Source organism: Heptranchias perlo, chromosome 28, assembly GCF_035084215.1.
Source record: "Heptranchias perlo isolate sHepPer1 chromosome 28, sHepPer1.hap1, whole genome shotgun sequence".
NCBI classification, from domain to species: domain Eukaryota; kingdom Metazoa; phylum Chordata; class Chondrichthyes; order Hexanchiformes; family Hexanchidae; genus Heptranchias; species Heptranchias perlo.
In genome coordinates, this window is record NC_090352.1 from 16,472,631 (window position 1) to 16,485,903 (window position 13,273).

General features: G+C 43.1%; 1 pseudogene; it reads right to left on the bottom strand.

Moving 5' to 3' along the window:
- Positions 1 to 4,438: 4,438 nt before the first annotated feature.
- LOC137344764 (fibrinogen-like protein 1-like protein) lies at positions 4,439 to 6,206 on the bottom strand (annotated as a pseudogene).
- Positions 6,207 to 13,273: the final 7,067 nt, after the last annotated feature.

Here is a 13,273-nt window from a genome sequence, read left to right on the forward strand (position 1 = left end):
GATAAAGAGGGACTTAAAGAAGGAAGATGGCATTTGCTCCGCATGTGTCTTTAGGTCCCTAATGATGACCCTGAATTTGTGCTTGTTTTATGCCGGCTTTTATGTTCTGATGAATTACATCCTCGGGAAAATTCAACGCAAGGTGCCGACAGCAAGATTGGCGTAAATTTAGACGTAGATTTTGGCATAATATCGGCTTAAGTCGGATTGAGGAAATTTCAAGCCTTTTCACTGGGTCATCATGATATCCTGAGATTGTGAAAAGCGTTATTTAAATAAATGCAAGTACCTTCTGTCTTTATGACACTCAGCACTTGATCCTTTATAAAATCTTATAATCATATTGCCATAGCAACCAAACAGATTCTAAACCACAGAATACACCCACCTTCAATTCAGCTGCATTATCAGGAGATAAGCTTGGATATAGAAGGGCCTTCAGCCCATTTGAATTCATTCTTCCAGAATACCATCCCTACAGCCTTCCCACTACAGTATCAGCTGTTTCCTAAATGAGCCCAGTGTCCTGGCCTCGTCCGCCCTGCCCGGGAACCCATTCCAGCTGTTGATCTCGCTGTGTGTAAAGAAATATTTCCAAGCACCTGTCCTAAATTTGCCTTTCATGGCCTTGACCCCCGTGACCTCTTGTTGTTCTCCTCTGCACACAATCTGAACGGCTCCTTACATTGCGGGGACCAGAACTGTACCCAGTACTCTAGAGCCCTGCCCAGCTTCAGCACAGCACCTGGAGATTTAGACTCACCCGATTTGGCAATTTAACCCAGCAACCCGTTTGCTGCCACCTCACAATTTTTAAGACACGGCAAGCAACTGACTAACCAGCACCCTTTCGTCTCTTTCAACTTCCCCTCTTTAAAGTTTTAATCCACCCGTGGAGTTGTAAGATTCTCAAAATTCACAGATCCCCCAAAACTCGGAGAAAAACCCCAAAGAAAAGGACTTTGGACTCTTTTCTAACCATTTCAGGGTGATGAAATATTAGGCCTAACAGAGGGTGATTCAAGGTCAAAAACCAAGATTTGGTATTTTAAAAAAGGCATGTTTGGGCTTGTAAAGGAAAGAAAGGCTGCGACAGGAGTTGGGATCAACCTCTGTAATAGACGGTTTGAGTATTGGAGTTAATCAAACTGTCTGGGGAACTGTGTGACCTCACTCAGCCCCTACCAGACATTTACATTCAGACAATAGACCCACGGAAGAGCAGTCCCCACCCAAATTACAGGACCCATCCAAAACACGCATAAAACAAATCCAATCAGCCCACTCCATAGAAATCTCAGGCCCAGTCAGGAAACTCAAAACCTGAGCACAATGACTACAATCAAGCAAGAGCTCAACAACCCATGAAATCATCCCAAAACCACTTCACACATTTCATAAACAAGTTACTCTTAACGAGCCAGCCAAAATCTTACAATAAACCGGCTCAGATTTGGCACGCAGATAAGGAGGCTTCAATTAGTATAATTGAAGGCCCATTTTCTCAAGAGGTTCAGTTTAGCCAGAAGTTCGACAGCTCGGGAGACAACAGTTCAACAAGGCGAGGGGGCAACAGAAAGAAGTGCAACAGAGAAGGCCAACAGCTCTAGAAGCAGGCCGACACACAAGAAGAAACCAGAGCAACAGGCCCAGTGACCATCGGACACCTCGCGGCAACAAGGGCTTTACAAACAACCAATCGAATATTACCACCAACCAACCGGGTAATATTGGGCCACCGCAACTAAAGAAAACCAACTCAGGAGAAAACCGAAGATCCACAAAGTTTCCACTCTACAATCTATTCCTGACTTACCCCTGGGTGAGTTTTCTACTCAAAAGACTCTAAATCCTATCATTTTACGAAGAAAAGTGGGTACTCACCCGATAGATCCAAGACGCACCCTACCGCATCAGCGGACTCGCGAAGACTGACCAGCTACGCAGTTGAAGTCCTCTACCGCGTCCGGGGTACGGCAAACACCAACCAACACATACATCGAACCCCGAAATCGCGAACCAGCTCAATTGTCAAGGATTCGTTTGGTGAGCATTATCTCTGGTCCTTTAGAGCCCAACTTAGCTAGTAAAGTGGGATTGGGAGGGGTCAGGTATCTTACTACTGTAATTTCCCTCGTGTGTACCAAAGTGTTCCCCATTTTATTAGAGTGTTAAGATTGTTGTGTTGTATTTCCTCTCTTGAATAAAGATCAAAGTTTCTTGCACCAAAACCAGTTGTCTGCTGCACTTTGTCACAACCCCCAAATAAGTCCATGCTCTAAAACCAAGGGAGTGGGAGCGATTCAAACTGCTCAGAAGTCAGAAGTGAAGCTGACACACACCACCACGCCCTACAGAGTGCATGCACCATAGTTACCCTAGCCTGGTGCCATCTGCAAATTTAACTACACTGCATCGAGGCTGTGATTTAAAATCAGTTCTGTATACTGGATACCAGGAGAAGTCCCAGCTTGGACCCCTGGGCCATCCCACTAAATACCTCCACCCATTTCAACCTACCTACCCTTGCAACACAGGGAGTCAACTGGCATCCCTCAAGGTGCATGCGGCTCTTCTGCAGCTGAAGTGGGGTTTTTTGAAAGCTTTGTTTAGCTGACTTGCCCACACATTCAGTGCCAAAATGAGAGCTCCAGAATAATAAGGAGCTCCGACCAGCTCATGTACACATTTTAAGTTGTAACTATTAATAACTGGAACTTCAGTCCAAACTCGTGATGCTGTCAGTCATGTTGCAACAGAGTAACAAAGACTGAAACCCGAAACTCAGTTTCACCTTCTGAAAAATAAAACTTCTTTTAATAATTAACTACTTTAACAATTCTCCGTGTACCAATTGCTCCTCTTCCCCGTATCAATCCCATCCCCGATTGTTACTGTTACAGTTTTTTTAAAAAAACATTTAATGTGTTATTTGCAATATTTTTATCTCAAATACATCGGCACCATCTCCCTGATTTCATTTAATTTTGCATGAACACCCTATAGATTATAGGTGGAAAATCACATGTATGGGTGTTAATAAATTAGATTTTTTTCACAGTTATTGAACTCTGATATTCAGTGATGAGTTTAGAATTAGCTCCTCATTTCTAGGTTGTGAAAGACAACGCTCCACATTCTCCAATCTGCTGTGCTTTGCCATTAAAAGTTTTTTTATTTCTGGTCTGCTCTTTTTTTCTCTCAGTCTTTCTCTTTCTCACTTACAAAAATATTCTTAAGGGTATAATCCTGTGTAATTTATGTCAACCCGAAGTCTTAAGTTGGCTGAAAGCTGCTCTAAAAAATGCTGTAGGCCTGCAAAAATCTTGAGATAGAAACCGTGGGCCCAATCTCCAGGCTGAGTGTCTCCATGGTTTCTTCAAACGTCTGAAGAGCCTTGACCAAAAAGCACTATTATTGGCAGAGGGCAGAGGGGGAGAGAGTGCAATCAGCTCTGGTACTGATCCAAAGCGAGTGCAGCAAAAGTGTGGAGTGGGTCTGGCTTTTGGGGACTTTGGAAATGTTATTGGAAAATTCATGTCAGTTGTCCTGAAAGGATATTCGGACCAATTGTGAATGCAAGGGAGGCTTGATAAGAGGGGCTGTCTCACAACAACCATTCTCAGTTTGTCAGATGTTCCATTCCTAATGCTCAGTGAGAGCTGATGAGAAAATGGCATAATTCAGAGACTGACAATTAAAACTGTTATAGAACTGAGCACACTCAGATCATTGTTTTAGTCAGTGATGATTCTGGAACAGACCTGCCTCAGACAGTTAACCTGTTCATATGTTTTGGTATTAGTTTTGATTCATCTAATCTACAGCACCATTTCCAGTGATGGTTCCACACTGAATGAAGGGTGCACTGCTGCCCATTTTCATTTGCCTACCGCTCTGTTTTCCAGCATAAACGGGCCGGTAAACATATGAAAATTGGCCCCAGGGAGTGTAAATTAGGGGTGGCAGTGTATATTCGGAAAGGGGAGTGAATATCAGGGGTGGGGAGTGAATACCAGGGGTGGGGAGTGTAACTTGGAGCTGGGACTATATATCCATGGAGGGGAGTGTATATCGGGAGTGAGGTTTGTATATTGGGGTTAGAAAATATATATTGGGGTGTGGAGTGTATATCAGGGATGGGAGTGTCTATCACAGGTGGGGAGTCTATATTGGGGGTGGAAAATATATACTGAGGTGGTGAGTGAAAATCGGGGTGGGGAGTATACACTGGCATTGGCAGTAGTGTAAACATGGGGCTGACTGTGGGATTTATTACCTTGGTGTATAGTTGTGAGTAGACTGGACAGTGCACACTAATGAGAGTTAGATGATATCTTGCAACAATGGGAATAATTTCAGTTCTCCAGTAAAGAGTATCTCGGGTTTAGGATGATGGCCATTCAGTTGGCTATGATGTTACACAGACATTGCTGAGTTAACACATTGGTTGAACCATCATGGTAACTCTCTGCATAGTTATTCCAGCCCACTATGGAAACTTGTAATTCAGATTCGCTTATTTACAGGCTTCAAAGCATCACCAGCCCTGCTTACAGGCACAGTAACTTCTGTAGTTATCATTATCTCTATCCTTTGTCTTAAATTTCGAATCAATGGTCACTACATTCTTAACAAGTTGGGTCATTCAGTCAATAGCAATCCCATTGTATGGCCCAAGTCTGATTCATAATTCCCTATCTTAGGCTCCACATAAAAAAAGGCATGTTCTACATATTTAAGAGCCTGTTTATTGTCAACCAATTCTATCAAAGTTTGTATTTGGTCTGCCTGGTCAGACGGTAGATATACTCATTGCTCGGCCTGTGATCACTCAACCCATCACCAAAGCCGAATTTGTATGTGGTCCAGCTTTCTCCTCAGCTGATGCTGCTGCAGCTTTGGTGTTTCTCTGGACTACTGTCCAGGCACAGTCACTTTTCATTTCACAATTGACCACAAGTCGTGGAAATGTTTGAGGCTGGATAACATAAGAACATAAGAATTGGGAGCAGGAGTAGGCCATACGGCCCTTCGAGCCTGCTCCGCCATTCAATAAGATCATGGCTGATCTTTGACCTCAACTCCACTTTCCTGCCTGATCCCCATATCCTGTGATTCCCCGAGAGTCCAAAAATCTATCTATCTCAGCCTTGAATATACTCATGATGTGGAGATGCCGGTGATGGACTGGGGTTGACAATTGTAAACAATTTTACAACACCAAGTTATAGTCCAGCAATTTTATTTTAAATTCACAAGCTTTCGGAGGCTTCCTCCTTCCTCAGGATTTCATTTCGTTCACCTGAGGAAGGAGGAAGCCTCCGAAAGCTTGTGAATTTAAAATAAAATTGCTGGACTATAACTTGGTGTTGTAAAATTGTTTACAATTGAATATACTCAACAACTGAGCATCCGCAGCCCTTTGGGGTAGAGAATTCCAAAGATTCACAACCCTCTGAGTGAAGAAATTCCTCCTCATCTCAGTCTTAAATGGCTGACCCCTTATCCTGCAACTATGCCCCCTAGTTCTAGACTCTTCAGCCAGGAGAAACAATCTCTCAGCATCTACCCTGTTAAGCCCCCTAAGAATCTTGTATGTTTCAATGAGATCACCTCTCATTCTTCTAAACTCAGAGAATATAGGCCCATTTTATTCAATCTCTCATCATAGGACAACCCTCTCATCCCAGGAATTAATCTAGTGCACCTAATTCAGGAATTCAGGAAAAATTTCTTTACCCAAAGATTGATAAGAATGAGGAATGCGCTACCACAAGGAGTAGTTGACGCAAATAGCATAGATGCATTTAAGGAGAAGCTAGATAAGCACATGAGAGAGAAAGGAATAGAAGGATATCCTGATAGGGTTAGATGAAGTAGAGAGGGAGGAGGCTCATGTGGAGCATAAATGCCGGCATATGCCAGTTGGGCCGAATGGCCTATTTCTGTGCTGTAGTTTCAATGTAATTACCATAATGATCATCACATTCCCACTGGCACCACTGAGACCAGCTAACTCACACACCTGGGACCTCCTTCACCCACATGGCACTGTGCCATACTGGTGTGACGTACAGACCTGAAGTGGCATTTCTGTCCTTCCTATAAAAATGCTGGCACAGGACACCCAACACTGGAATCACAGGCATCACTTCCATTCCACACAGCAGAGTCCTACCTCTGGGGGTCATGTAGACTGACATAGCTCACCGTATATTAGCACAGGACATTGTATGTTGGCACAGGACCTCGGATACTGACACAAGAGCCCATACATTTCCACAGCACACTATATTGGCAATGGACATTGTACGTGAGCACAGCACTCTGTATGCTGACACAACACATTGAACACTGGCACAGGAGCCCATATGCTAGCAGAGGACATCATATGCTGGCACAGGACACCTAACGCTGGCACAGGATCCCATTTGCTAATAGAGGGCATTATATGCTGGCACAAGACATCGAACTCTGGCATAAGACCCCATATCCTAGCAAAGGACATTGTATGCTGGCACAAGACCCTATATGCTGATACAGCACACCAGATACTGGCACAGGGCATCACATGCTTGCACAAGACCCTGCACACTGGAACAGCACACAGGAAAATGTGGGGCAGGAAAATGTGTTCTTTAATCTCTAATTCCTTAACATCATTGTGGGAGCACCTTCACCACACGGACTGCATTGGTTCAAGAAGAAGGCCCACCGCCACCTTCTCCAGGGAAACTAGGGATGGGCAATAAATGCTGGCTTTGCCAGCGACGCCCACATCCCGAAAATGGGGAAAAAATCATTTACTGACTAGTGGTGAGAATTCCAGGCCAGATGTATAGAACCAGCTATTTCCTGCTTTGTCCAGCCAGCTTCTGACAGCCAGTAGTGAGGCAACACCATCACATTTTGCTCATCATAGACTGAAGCATTAGGCTGACCCATAGTGTACAACTTAGAGGAATAACACAGCTTCCCAGTTATCCAAAACTGCTAGGAATCAACTAATCTCGGAGATATCTTCATTTCTTTCTCATGGTGTTTTTGTTCCATGTTAGAAACCTGTACAAGTAGCACACAGGGACAATGACAGAGCCTGCGACCTTAATTACAAACATAGCTGATTCTCAGTGCAACAGTAAGAGCTTTGAAGCCTCTTACCTGCTGAAAGTGCTGATACGCTGAGTACAAAGGAAGGAAACTAATCTGGAAGAATGTTCCTTGCTCTATTTTCATCCTGGAATGAATACGTCACTCTTGAGTTCCTGGTCATGGTGTTCTACTCAGTTCAAAATGGTAACAGGAGGTGCAGTACAGATCTATCTGTAACAGTTAATGGAGGACAGCAGAATCCACTTATGGTACAGATCTAGCTGTAACTGTTAATAGTAATAGTTACTGCCTTTCTTCCTAAACTTTTATATGTGTTGTCAGGTTTTGGGTTATTACACTATTAGTTGTCAGCCTTGGCTCAGTGGTAGCACTCTCGTCTCTGAATCAGAAGGTTGTGGATTTAAATCCCACTCCAGAGACTTGAGCACAAAATCTAGGCTGACATTACAATGCAGTACTGAAGGAGTGCTGCATTGTCAGCGATGCCGTCTTTCGGGTGAGACGTTAAACCGAGGCCCCGTTGCCCTCTAGGTAGATGTGAAAGATCCCATGGTACTATTTTGAAGAAGAGTAGAGGAGTTCTCCCTGGTGTCCTAGTCAATATTTATCCCTCAATCAATATCATTAAAACAGATTACCTGGTCTTTATCTCATTGCTGTTCGTGGGATCTCGCTGTGCGCAAATTGGCTGCATTTCCTACATTACAACAGTGACTACACTCCAGAGGTACTTAATTGGCTGTAAAGCACTTTGGGACGTCTTGAGGTTGCGAAAGGCGCTATATAAATGCAAATTTTAAGTTCTTTCTTTACACTACGTCTAAAGATAATCCTGAGTCTATGCCCTCTTTCCTACCAATTCACCAGCCAGTGGGAACAGTGGCACTGAAATTTCAATCTGGGGTCAGTGCAGAGAGCGGTCAAATTGCCCTTTGGGGCAGTACCTGGTCCTGCTGTGATCCTGCCCCATTTCTACCACCTTGCCATTTTCCAGTGGAGGGTTGTGGGGGATCTTCCACCTGTTTCCCCACTTAGTTAAGGAAGTGTGTCTGAAAAGTTCCCCGGCTACCCCAGGAACTCTACCTATTTGGCCCTTATGAGGCCTCAGGGAACCCGTGCCACATGAGAGTCGGAATGAGTCAACTGAGGGTGTTACAGAGGCCACAAACCTTTACTAGGCAAAGGTAATCGAGCTCAGAGAGGGTGGATCATGTTCTCCAATTTTCACTATTTACTTTTTTAAAAATCTTCCATAATTTTAAATATCTTGATTAGTTTCCCTCTTAACCTTCAATGTTTCAGTGAGAAAAGCTCTAATTTTTTGTGCTATCTTCATAAATATAAGTTCTCACTCCTCTATCTCTGCTGCACCCTCTCCATGGTCCTAATATTCTCCAAATGTGACCCAACCAATGTCTTGTACAAACTCAACAACACTTCTTTGCCTTTATATTCCATGCCGCTAGGTACAAGACCCAGAATTCCATTTCTCTTTTTTACCTGCACGCCCACCTTTAAAGATCTATATATCTGCACCCCTAGATCTCTCTGTTTCTCCACTCTAATCAGAATCTTTGGGGGTAAATCTCCCCGGCGATTCGCCCAATCTATGTTTACGCCTTTTCTCCAGGGTTTCTGCGAATCTTCTGCCGAAGTTACAGCACAGAACCGCACTGAAATTACAACAACAACTTGCATTTATATAGCGCCTTTAACATGGTAAAACGTCCCAAGGCGCTTCACAAAATTTGACACGAGCCACATAAGGAGATATTAGGCAGGTGACCGACAGCTTGGTCAAAGAGGTAGGTTTTAAGGAGCGAAAGGTAAATCATGTTTGACAAACCTACTGGAGTTTTTTGAGGATGTAACTGGTAGAATATTAAGGAAGAACTGTGGATGTGGTTTATTTGGATTTTCAGAAGGCCTTTGATAAAGTCCCACATAAGAGGTGAGTGCGCAAAATTAAAGCACATGGGATTGGTGGTAATATACTGGCATGGATTGAAAATTGGTAAACAGACAGGAAACAGAGAGTAGGAATAAATGGATCTTTTTCAGGTTGGCAGGTGGTGACTAGTGGGGTACCGCAAGGATTTGTGCTTGGGCCCCAGCTATTCACAATATATATCAATGATTTGGATGAGGGAACCAAATGTAATATTTCCAAGTTTGCTGACAACACAAAACTAGGTGGGATTGTGAGATGTGAGGATGATGCAAAGAGGCTTCAGGGCGATTTAGGCAAGTTGAGTGAGTGGGCAAATACATGGCAGATACAGTATAATGTGGATAAATGTGAAGTTATCCAATTCGGAAGGAAAAACAGAAAGGCAGAGTACTATTTAAATGGTGATAGATTGGGAAATGTTGATGTACAGAGGGACCTGGGTGTCCTTGTACACCAGTCACTGAAAGCAAACATGCAAGTGCAGCAAGCAGTTAGGAAGGCAAATGATATGTTCGCCTTCATTGCAAGAGGATTTGAGTACAGGAGCAAGGCTTACTGCAGTTATACAGGGCCTTGGTGAGACCACATCTGGAGTATTGTGTGCAGTTTTGGTCTCCTTACCTAAGAAAGGATAGACTTACCATAGAGGGAGTGCAGCGAAGGTTCACAAGACTGATTCCTGGGATGGCAGGACTGTCGTATGAGGAGAGATTGGGTCGACTCGGCCTGTATTCACTCGAGTTTAGAAGAATGAGAGGGGATCTCATTGAAACATATAAAATTCTGACAGGGCTAGACAGACTGGATGCAGGGAGGATGTTTCCCTGGCTGGGGGGTCCAGAAGGAGGGGTCACAGTCTCAGGATACGGGGTAGGACATTTAGGACTGAGATGAGGAGAAATTTCTTCACTCGGAGGGTGGTGAACCTGTGGAATTCTCTACCACAGAAGGCTGTGGAGGCCAAGTCACTGAATATATTTAAGAAGGAGCCAAATAGATTTCTAGACACAAAAGGCATCAAGGGGTATGGGGAGAGAGCGGGAATATGGTTTTGAGATAAAGGATCAGCCATAATCATATTGAATGGCAGAGCAGGCTCAAAGGGCCTACTCCTGCTCCTATTTTCTATGTTTCTATGTCTTAAAGGAGGAGAGAGAGGCAGAGAGGCGGAGAGGTTTAGGGAGGGAATTCCAGAGCTTAGGGCCTAGGCAGCTCAATGCATGGCTGCCAATGGTGGAGCAATTAAAATCAGGGCTTACTGGCTTTACTAGTTAGGAATGAATCCCTTTCACTATTTCTTTTCCCAAAACATACTACTTCACATTTCTTCACCTTTCTGTCCATTCTACTCACCTGCACATGGCCTTCTACAATCGCAGTTTGCCATGCCCCATAATTTTGGTATCATCATCCAACTTTGACATGACTTTTGTGCCTATGTCCAAATCATTTATCTAAATGTAAAACAAAAGAGGTCCCAGCACAATTCCTGGAGCACACCACTACCTATAGCCCCAACAATTTGAAAAACATACTTTGGCTCCTACTCTTTGCTTTGTGAACCCAGCTACCTCTTTATCGATGCAGCATCTTTCCCTTTAACACAATATGCCTTAATTTTCATTACAAGCCTGTTAAGTGGCACCTTATCAAACGTCTTCTTAAAAGGTGCATAAACAACATCCGCCATATTGCCTTTATCTGCAATTTCCTCAAAAAAATCAATTAAATTAAGCACGACCTATTCTTTACAAATCCATGATGGCTATTCCTGATTAAACCATGTCTTTCTAACTGTTCACTAATTTTATCCAATACTGTGGAGTCTAGAAGTATACCCAATGGGTCTATAATTTCCTGATTTATTCCTTCCCCCTTTGTTGTAACATGGCACAGTTCTCACTTCCTAAAGCTTTTGAAAAATTATGGTTCTGCCAACTTTTTCCCAACCTCCTGTATGCTGAACGAATGTCACCTGTTTTCTATGTTTAGTCCCATTAATTATTTGAACAGCTTCATTTGAATATTTATTTCCAATAGTAGCTTTACTACATCCTCGTCAGGTGCACTACAGTCCAACTTTCACTTCCCTCTTTAAAAACTGAGGAAAGGTACTTATTAATCACCCCTGCTATTTCCTTATTCTCAAGTACAAGATGGTTCCCTCCATCTCAAAATGATCTCACTCTTCTTTGGCTCTCCTTATGGCTGGGAATTTTCTTGGAGCTGCTCCCGCTCAGCCACCATAACTTCGCTGTAAGTGTGGCAGAAACCCCATTTATACACGTTCCCCAGAAGTCCGCTTACTCCATTGGGAGCAGAAGATTTAAAAACAACGATTTTCATGGAGGGAACCATCTTGTACTTTCTTTCTGCTGTTAGAGCATCAAGATGCCATTCTGACATTCCAGCTGGCAGCCTGGAGCAGGCACCGCTGAAGTGACCCAACTGGAATGATGCACGTGACCCACGTATTCAAATGACCCTGTCCAACACCTCTATCTTGAACCCCTCTTTTTATTTATCTACTTTCAGAGCAAACCTAATTAGGTTATGGTCACTCTTTCCCAAGTGTTCTCCAAGCTTAAGGTCTCTTATTGTCCTGTTTTATTGTTCAGAACTAGATCTAACACAGCATCCTTCCTTGTTTGACATGCAACATGGATTTTAAGGGAACAGTACTGGATGCTTCTAGAAACCTTTCCTCGGTTTGACAACAAACTTTTATCTTAACCCAGTCTACCTTAGGATAGTTAAAGTCCCCTATTAATAAAACTCTGTTACTGCTGCAAACCTCTCTAAGTTGCCTACAAATCTCAGGCCTGATTTATTTCTCACTGTAGTGCCAGCTTGGCTCCATTGGTAATACTTTATTCCCATCGGTAATAGTTATGACAATGGCTTAAGGTTAGGTTAAGGTTAGGGTTAGGTTAAGATTAAAGTTAAAGTTAGGATTAGAGTTAAAGTTAGCTTTAGAGTTAGCACCTTCACTACCAACTGAGTCAAGCTGACACTGTAATGGCAGTCAATGGTTGTGGGTTCAAGCCCCATTGTTGGACATAACCTAAGCTGAAACTCCAATGCAGTGCTGAGGAAAAGTTGCATTGTCTGAGGTGCCATTTTTTGGATGTGTTGTTAAACCAGCCTGTTTAAATGGGCATAAAAGAAACAGAAAATGAGATGCAGAGATAGAGAAAGAGAGAACATAAGTTAGCTGATCATCTCACTTGAAGCTTCATCTTCCATGTTTCCATGACAGGCATCACATTACAATTTTGAAGGATCTGCACTGCACAGCCAGAACCTGTATGGGACAGCTGTGGACTGAATAATTAAGTAATTCAAAATCAGAGATAGCTGCAACAAGCTGAAATTAAACTTCTATATTGGCATTAACATAATTTAATAACAGACAATATGATTTACAGTAAAATCTTTAAATCACTGCAACATCAGAAAACTCCTTGATTACACAGTGTGGGGACTTTGCTTTCCAGAACGTTATGTAAAGGCTGGGCATTGTTCAACTTCTCTCATGTATCCATTACACCATGACAGTTACAGTTTGCTTACCATCAGTTACTCTTCATCTGTCACTGATCTAACTGGGACTTATAAGGGCTGGGTAATTACTTGGCAGGACAGCATTATTTTATGAGAATCTGTAACACAGAGCTGATAGCAGTTCAATGCCAGTGAGATGAGCCCTCCTGATTTCAAATGAGACACGGCTGTGGTCACATCTTTGGTGTGTACCTGCAACATCTGGGCCTAGGTGACCCCAGGGTTTCTTGGAACATAAACCTAAGATCAAAGTAGGAAGAAGCTGCAAGCAACTGGAACATGACAGGTGGCTCATGAGTTTGGCTCTGGTGGTTGTTGGGAGGATAGAAAGACTTGGAGAAAGTGTACTGGGGGTCAACAGGCAAGTTATACAATCCCCAGAGCTGAATGAATGCTCTGCTAACCTTAGCTCAGCAAGTCAACGTTAGCTCTGTAGATGAACTCTGTGCACACATGGGTCAGGTGACAGCACTGTCTGAGAGAAGCCTAGAGGAAGAGAGAAATGAGTAGACAGCCTTTACCAACAATGCTATTGAAGGAATTTGGTGCAGTTAATTTCATTTGTGTTGAATTAACTTTTGCTAATTTCACTCTGTAATTGAATTTCTTATGTGTTAATGTTCAAGCAATTAATTCCAAGTG